Here is an 8,444-nt window from a genome sequence, read left to right on the forward strand (position 1 = left end):
CTGATGGAGACCACACGGGCACTTCCTTAGAATAAATCTTAGAGAAAACAATAGCGGTGGGAGAAAAGGTCTCTGAGTATCCATGGCTACAACTTTATTCAGAAATAAATGTGTTGTGGGAACCTCATAGCTGCTGTGGATGGATTGACTCATTTTATTCTTTCCAAACCAAATCCTAGAGCAAAGATGTGCATTGCCTGTAAGGAAACAATGCCACAGTCCGAACCCAAGCTCCAAATTCAATCTCATCTCCATTCTGATTGGCTGACCTAAGCCATGCTATATGGACACCACACAGCTCAGAGTGGTTAGAAATATGGGCTTTTGAGTCACACAAACCCGAGATCCAGGCACCAAAGTTTGATAAATGAATTGGGAATTCATTTACCTCTCTGAGAAGATACAGGTAGATGCATTATAATTTTAAAGGATTTATTTGAGCAAACGGTAACTCATGAATCAGGCAGCACTAAAGCCCAAGAGATTTGGACTCAACTAAGGGAGTGCAAAGGGGAAACTTTTATAAGAATTTGCAGAAACAAGATAAAGACCTACCTGGCAGGGGAGATACCATGATCACGAAGGTGGTTTTCCCAGGGCGAGGCTCATCCATTGCACTCCGGATGTGCTGACCCCTGCGATTTCCCCAAATGTGGGAAACTCGACTGCATAATTTGTGGTAGTGGGGGACTGCGTTCGTGCTTTCCCCTGAAAAAAAAAAAAAGACCTGACTGGGTAAAATGAAAAACCCCTAGTTAAAAGTTGGTTGGCAGTTTCAGATTGGTTAGGCATATGTTTATTTTGCTATTTACAGTGAGCTGGGTTTGATTTTCCTTACATAAATAGTCAAGGAACTGGAGCTATCTCAGCCAACTAGTTATTTTCGCAAGTCTTCCTTAGTATCAACCACTGAACCAAACAAGGACAAAAAACCCAAAGCTTCTTTTTCTCCAACTTGACTCTTACAACTCATACAGTAAGTCAGCCCATGAAAAGCCCCGTCAAGTATTTCTGTACTTTCCCAACAACCATCTCCCATGTACTCAAGACATAATAGATGATAGATAGATAGATAGATAGATAGATAGATAGATAGACCTCCCCTGAGGCATTTTCTTTCCTCTCTGTCCCACAAATTGAGAAAAACTGTTTATTGGCATCAATGTGGGACAGCAAGAAATGGCATTCAAAAAAAAAAAAAAAAAAGGAAAGTCACTGAAAGGAAATACTTTTAAGCGAGCAGAATCTTGGAAAAAGTCATGTTTCTCTTTTACCTTAGCATCCAGGAAGTTCAGAAACAAATTTGAAGTTCAACTATCTCAATTATAATATCCCGGAAATACACAAAGTTGTGTTATTTTCATGTCCTAGGCACCACAATGTGGGAGTTGGGGTTGGGAGTGGTTACATTCTATTTCTTTATTAAGTAATTTTGCTATTATTTGCACTCCTAATAAGTTACATCTTAAAAATGATCTGAGATAAAAATAAATACTAATAATTGACAGAACCTACCAGAGAATATTCATTTTTCAATTTATGTACATTTTTTTTTGACAGGCAGAGTGGACAGTGAGAGAGAGAGAGAGAGGAAGGTCTTCCTTTGCCGTTGGTTCACCCTCCAATGGCCACTGCAGCCGGCGCGCTGTGGCCAGCGCACCGCACTGATCCGATGGCAGGAGCCAGGTGCTTTTCCTGGTCTCCCACGTGGGTGCAGGGCCCAAGGACTTGGGCCATCCTCCACTGCACTGCCTGGCCACAGCAGAGAGCTGGCCTGGAAGAGGGGCAACCAGGACAGAATCCGGCGCCCCGACCAGGACTAGAACCCGGTGTGCCAGCGCCGCAAGGTGGAGGATTAGCCTAGTGAGCCGCAGCGCCGGCCCAATTTATGTACATTTTAAAATGTACAACACACTTATAAAATTTTTGGATCAAATTTTAAAAAGTGAGCATACTATAAAATCCAACAAAGTTGCAAAAACACAGAATAAGAATTAGGTAAAGGGAACAATGGGAACAGATGTTTCCAAGTGCTTGACATTAGTTAATTACTACTTTTGACCATAATGATTTTCTCTAAACTATTAAGCAACTCATATTTGGGGACAAGGAGAGAAAAGAGGAAACGCACTGCATTTGTTACAAGATGAAAGATTGTATTCCAATGTACTGGCCCATACAGAGCTCCCTGGGGGCTCCCTTGATACACACTGACTGTCCACAACAGGCAGTAAAAGAACATTGTGCCGGGAGCTCACAAAGGAGTAGAGATTTGCACACCCACATTAGTAACCAATATGATTGTCAGTGCTTGCTGCAGTTACTCCTGCTCTGAGAAGGAAAACACTATGATTGAGAACCATCCATGTCCCCACCATTCTGTTTCACCTGTCTTATATAATACAATCCTTCTAATGACAAAATGAGAAAAGTTTTTTCTTCTCAATTTTCTGGAATAGCCATGGAAGATTTTACCAAATAAATTGACAGTTATAAGTGTCAGGGCTCTCCAAGGGAAACAAAACCAGTGAGACACAGACAGACATGTAAGAGGAGATTTGTTATGGGTATTGGCTCATGAGGTTATAGAAACCACAATGTCCACCAACGACCACCAATAAGCCAGAGATCCAGGAAATTCAAAAGTCTAACTCAGTCCAAGTCTGAATGCCTGAGAACCAAAAGGGCCAGTGATGCCATTTCCAGAAAACTTAGTCCCAAGGCCCAGAGTTCCAATGTCCCAGCTCAAGAAGAGGGAGGAGAAAATGTGCCCCTCCTTTGCTTTTTGTCCTACCCAAGTCCTAACAGTGGGTGATGCCTGCCCACATTGGTGAGGTGGACTCTTGATTCAGTCTACTTACCTATTTTTTTAAGTTTTTTAAGCTTTTTATTCAATGAGAGAAATGCTTAGGAGAGTGAGGGCTCTATCTAAGAGAGAAAGGGAAATCTAGATCCATACAGAGCAGAGAGGAGGCCAAGAGCCACATGCAGCAAGCGTCTGGTTATGAGCAGCTGCTAGCAGCTTATCATAGGCAGTGAAGCGGCAAAGATAGAGCGTGCGAGCGGCCCAGAGGCTACGCGCCCCACAGGTGCGGGGCAACAAAAGGCCAATAATGGTGAAAGAAATGGGGAAAAAAGCCAAGCCCACAGTGTTCCAGGCCTCTTATCCACTTCCAGAGGGGGTGGTTATGTAGCCTGATTGGCACGTGGGCATACAGGTAGGGTCAGGTAGTGGCATGAGATCACACAGAGGGCATGATGAGGGCATGGTTTTCCAGCTCAAAAATCTAATCTATTTTATCCTATCTGCCTACCTTCAACATTCCCCCCTCAGAGACTTTCCAGCCTTTAATCCTAAGGGCTGTTGCAGGCCGTAGAATCATCATATCTTCTATAGTTGCTTCCTGCTTATCTGGGGCATAGTTCAGGCCCTGCCTGTCCGGAGTCTGGAAGTCTCTGCCTATCTCATCTAACAAATTTATTTTATGAGCTGGAGCAGTCTCAGTCACTGCCAATGGCTGTGTCCCCTGCATGGTCAGTTATTCCCAGAAGTTGAGTTCTGAAACATATAAGTTTGTTCATTAGCATAAGCAAAACTGGAACAAAACCAATTGCAGGTGGAGTGCCCCTTAAGATGTAAAGAACATATATTACAGACTCCCAAATAGTGGGTGTTGAGTGGCTACCCTTATGCAGATTATGAGCCCATTTAGATTGAGCATAGAGGGTTATAATAGAAGGACACATTAGGAGTTTTATTGTCAATAACAGTTCCCAGAGAGAATCAAAAGAGGTAGGTACAGCATGGCCGCCTTAAGGTGCAGCAGTGTTGATGTGAGGAAAGCGAAAGTTTACTTATCTTTTACTTAAGGTCTCTGGCTTACAGGAATAATCAGGCATGTCTTTTGAGTTCACCTGTGAAGACTTAAGAACTAGAAGTTTAATCCTAATTTCATGCTCAGTAGCACCTGGTAAGGTCTTGGCCATTTAACTGATTTGAAGAGGATCTCTCTATGAATGGCTTGCTCAGGAATTCCTAATACTTCAGTTTCTGTTAAAAGCTCTTTAATTCCTTGGAACACCTTTGGTAACTCCTCTGTCCAGCACAGTGTGTCTGTGTCAGGGCCTTTTAAAGCACATACAAAGGCTTGAAGTCCAAATCCTAAAATCCGTATTCCATAGAATCCTGCCATCAGTAATTCCCAATGTTGGAGCTTCTGTTAGAAGCTCCTTAATTCTTTGGAACAACTTTTTTTTACTGATTTAAATGTTAATCTCTTTCAGAAGCATTTCCATAGACACATCCAGGAATAATATTTTGCCAACCATCTGGGCATCCCTTAGCCCAGTCAAGCTGATGTATAAAATTAATACCTTTTGACTGAGGCCCTAGGGGAAATGTAAAAGTTGCTGTAGTGGGGTACAGGGAGGACCTTCCTGGGGCAGGAGTGGGAAGAGCACAGCCAGTTCAGACACAGAAGTTCATAAGTCCTAAGGTTTGGAAAAGAGCTGAAGTGTCCTAAATCTTAAGAGTATAGGGCATGAAAGTGAGTGGTTGGGGCCGGCACTGTGGCATAGCAGGTAAAGCTGTGTCTGCAGTGCCAGCATCCCGGCTGCTCCACTTCTGATCCAGCTCTCTGCTATGGCCTGAGAAAGCACTACAAGATGGCCCAAGTCCTTGGGTCCCTGCATCTGGGTGGGAGATCTGGAGGAAGCTCCTGGCTCCTGGCTTCAGATTGGCACAGCAGCTCTGGCCATTGCAGTCAATTGGGAAGTGAACCAATGAATGGAAGACCTCTCCCTCTCTGCCTCTCCTTCTCTCTGTGTGTAACTCTGACTGATTACTGATGCCATAAACAAGAGTGTCAATTTGTTAAGTCATCAACAGGAGTCACTGTGCACTTACTCCTCATGTAGGATCTCTGTCCTTAATGTGCTATACATTGTGATATAATGCTATAACTAGTACTCAAACAGTATTTTTCACTTTGTGTTTCTATGTGGGTGCAAACTGTTGAAATCTTTACTTAATATATGCTAAACTGATCTTCTGTATATAAAGAGAACTGAAAATGAATCTTGATGTGAATGGAAGGGGGGAGGGAGAGGGAAAGGGGAGGGTTGCGGGTGGGAGGGAAATTATGGGGGGGGGAGCCATTGTACTACATAAGCTGTACTTTGAAAATTTATATTCATTAAATAAAAGTTAAAAAAAAATAAAAAAAGCAATAAGCCATAAATAAAAGACCACAATGCTCTTACAAAATTATTCATATTCGTAAATGAAATATTTGCCTTATATGTAGACACATAAAAGAGATTAATGACCATAATTTAGTGTTTCCCATGTAAATATGGGCAAAAAATACACAGAGGTAATTCATAGATTTACTAAAAGTCAGTTAATATATTAAAAGATGATCAATCTTATGATTAAATATAGAAATTTAAATTAAAAATTTAAACATCAATTTTATCTAATAGCTTGACAAATGTAGATATTGCTAAATTTTGTTATGTCAATAAATGTTGTGAAGAAAGAAAATATAAGCTGTTTCAATATTTTAAAAGAACATGTAACATTACCCATCAGAATTTACATGGTGTATCCACTTAGATGAGTAATTAAACCTCAAAGAATCTATAAAAATTCTCCTACCAAAATAACTGCACATGTATTTACAAAGATGTATATACAAGGATGTTCACTATAGTATTGTTTATAACAGCAAAAAGATGGAAACAATCTAACTATCAAATCACATTATAGTCAAACTGTGGAACACAGTGCATCCTTTGAGAGAAAGACTTTTAAAATGAGAAACATTTGTAAGTATTGTCATGGAAACTTCTGTAAAGTTAATACTAAATGAAAAAAGGCTAATTAATAGAATTCATTGTATGACCCCTTTTACATTTTCTTAAAAAACCTGAACATGTGTATATGTCCATGTGTGGGCACAGAAATGTATATAAAGAGGTTGAAAGGACAGACAACGAAAGTCAAAGTCATCTCTCGGGAGGAAAAGAGGGTGGAGAGTGCTATGAAGTGAAGGGGTGAGGGAAAGAGGAGAAAGCAGGGGAGAGGAAATGGGCTTTATTTTACTCTTTAGGATTTGATAATATTTGAATTTTCAGTAACAGAAGTGCACTTGGGGATATTGTGCTTTCTATTAAATCAAGAGAAATTAAAGGTAATCAATTATATCATAGTAGGAACATGTCACCATCCTGGTCGTTACTGATCACCAAGGTTTCTCAATTGCCCAAGCGACCATCCTTCATTCTGGTTTAGCTACCCCAGAGAAGCTCCACTAACCATTTCCATTCTCTCAAGAGTCACAGAGTCTCAGAGTTCTACAGGATCTTAAGCCATCCAATCAATCACTTATCCCATGCATGAGGTCCCTCTTAAATATCTCTCTGCAAATTGATCTTCCAGCTTTCATTTGGTGTTTTCTCAAGTGACAAAGACTATTACTTTCCATGGCTCCTAATTTCCAGCTTCTCTACTACCAACAATCTCCATATTTAAAGTCAAAATATGTCTCTATCCCTGACCTTACATATTCTGCTGAACACAGCCTATGATCTCTCTTTCTCCAGGAGGAAAGAAGATTCTCACTCTACCCCACTCCTCAAGGAAATAAAAAAAAATCTTTTATCTAGTTCTTGTTTGTCACAGCACTTACCATACTGTATTGTAACTGTCTATCTACAAACTTAGAAGGCCTGAACAGCAAGCAATTTTTTATCCCTAGTACATAGGCTTATTGGAGGATCTTAAGAAATAGTTGGCAGGTAAATGAAGGGTAATAGTAGGATGGATGGATGGGGAATGGAAAAAAATTATTATTTATTGAACAACTAACTTGAGCTTGAGGCTCACTCCATCCACTAAATAATAAAGTAGGTATTACTATAATCATCTCCTTTTACTGTTGAGAAATTGAAGGCCCAGAGTTTTGTTTCTTTTCAATAAGGACCCATATTTACAAAGGTTGGATCTGATATGGATGAATGGTGACAAGGTTTATACAACCAGTCATTATGTGATGGCTTTGTGAATTACAGAACAAATGGGAGAATTAGTGTGAAATAATATATCAGAAAATTCCTTATGGGATCTCACTCTTTCAAAAAACTCATGTGCATTGGAAATCTACTAAAACTTTCAGAAGAATAGTGACTAAGACCAATCTGAATTAAAGCAGTTCTAACAAAAATTTTTAAGCAAAAAACAAAAGCATATCATCTATGAGGCAGAAACTTGGACAGAGTATATTTTTGTAGCTTCCTTTTTGAACTTGGGATGAATCTCAAATCTCCCTTATGGAAGTCTGACTTGTCTAGCAGTGGAGGGTTAAAACTTACATGAACTTTGTTTGAACTTCATCTGGGCTCTTCCCACTTTAGAAAGTTTTACATTAAACTTTGTGACAGAAGGATACATGCAACTTAAATTAAATAATTGGAGGAGGTTTGGGTGTTTTCCAGCCTAGGTCAGCAAACCCCCAAAGACCTATAATTAGGTTTTTTACCTCTGCTTCTTCTTAGTTTAATCATCAAAACCATGAATGAGAATGCAGTATCATCAAATAGATTGTCTACTCTTCCCTCAAGATTGGAATCCATTATAGATATAAAATATCTTTGAGGATATTTGGCAAACATCTCACAAATAAGCTAGGTTAGCAACAATTTTTATTTTGATCTATCCCATCCTTGGAACCAAGTTCCATGATTCCTAGTACAAAAATATAACATAATTAATATTGCACAGACCCCAACTTGAGGAAAGTGACTTTTTATTTTCTAACAGTGGTTTTTCAAAGTACATTTCTTATGTTTCTAAAATATAAGAGGGGAAATTACTGATCCACTTCAGGTCTGTATTCTGTCTTATAGTGACACCAAAAGGGACATTTGCAGAAAGCAATAAAAGCTACAGCTTGGAAAGTCATCTCAAAGATCTGTAATTTCTCTCTTAACAATTCATTTTTAAGGCCATGTTCACATGGCACATATGTATCTGAGTTTCTCTAGAACGTGCTAGAGTTTGAGTTATCTGTTGGAAAATTCAGATGGGTGTTTCTGGCTCTAGGCAACATCATAGAAGTCACATTATATGTTTATGCCTCATTTTCTTATCTATTAAATGGAATTTTAATGACACTCAGATGAGAATAAGGAAACAACTTTCCCAAGGCTTTTTATTGTAGGTTTCCATAGCTTGTGTCCCAGCAACTACCAACTGTGTGAGCTTGAACCCCTAGGAACCTCATTGTCATGATTCGTTATGGCCATAGAATGATTTGATGCATGCAATATAGTGCTTGGTGTGGAAAGTAGCTATGTTATAACTGCGATATATCAAACTGCTTTCTTTTTCTCCATGTCCTTCAAGCCTAGAGGTAGTAACTGCATATTCTCTGGGCTTCTAA

At 39.6% G+C, this 8,444-nt stretch overlaps 1 non-coding gene across 1 annotated transcript; it reads left to right on the top strand.

The window, feature by feature from the left end:
- The first annotated feature begins 547 nt into the window (after window positions 1-547).
- LOC127490884 (U1 spliceosomal RNA) lies at window positions 548-711 on the top strand. Its single transcript, XR_007919273.1, has one exon. It is a non-coding gene; the product is annotated as a U1 spliceosomal RNA (small nuclear RNA).
- The last annotated feature ends 7,733 nt before the right edge of the window (window positions 712-8,444 follow it).

Source organism: Oryctolagus cuniculus, chromosome 6 (assembly GCF_964237555.1).
Source record: "Oryctolagus cuniculus chromosome 6, mOryCun1.1, whole genome shotgun sequence".
Lineage (NCBI taxonomy): Eukaryota > Metazoa > Chordata > Mammalia > Lagomorpha > Leporidae > Oryctolagus > Oryctolagus cuniculus.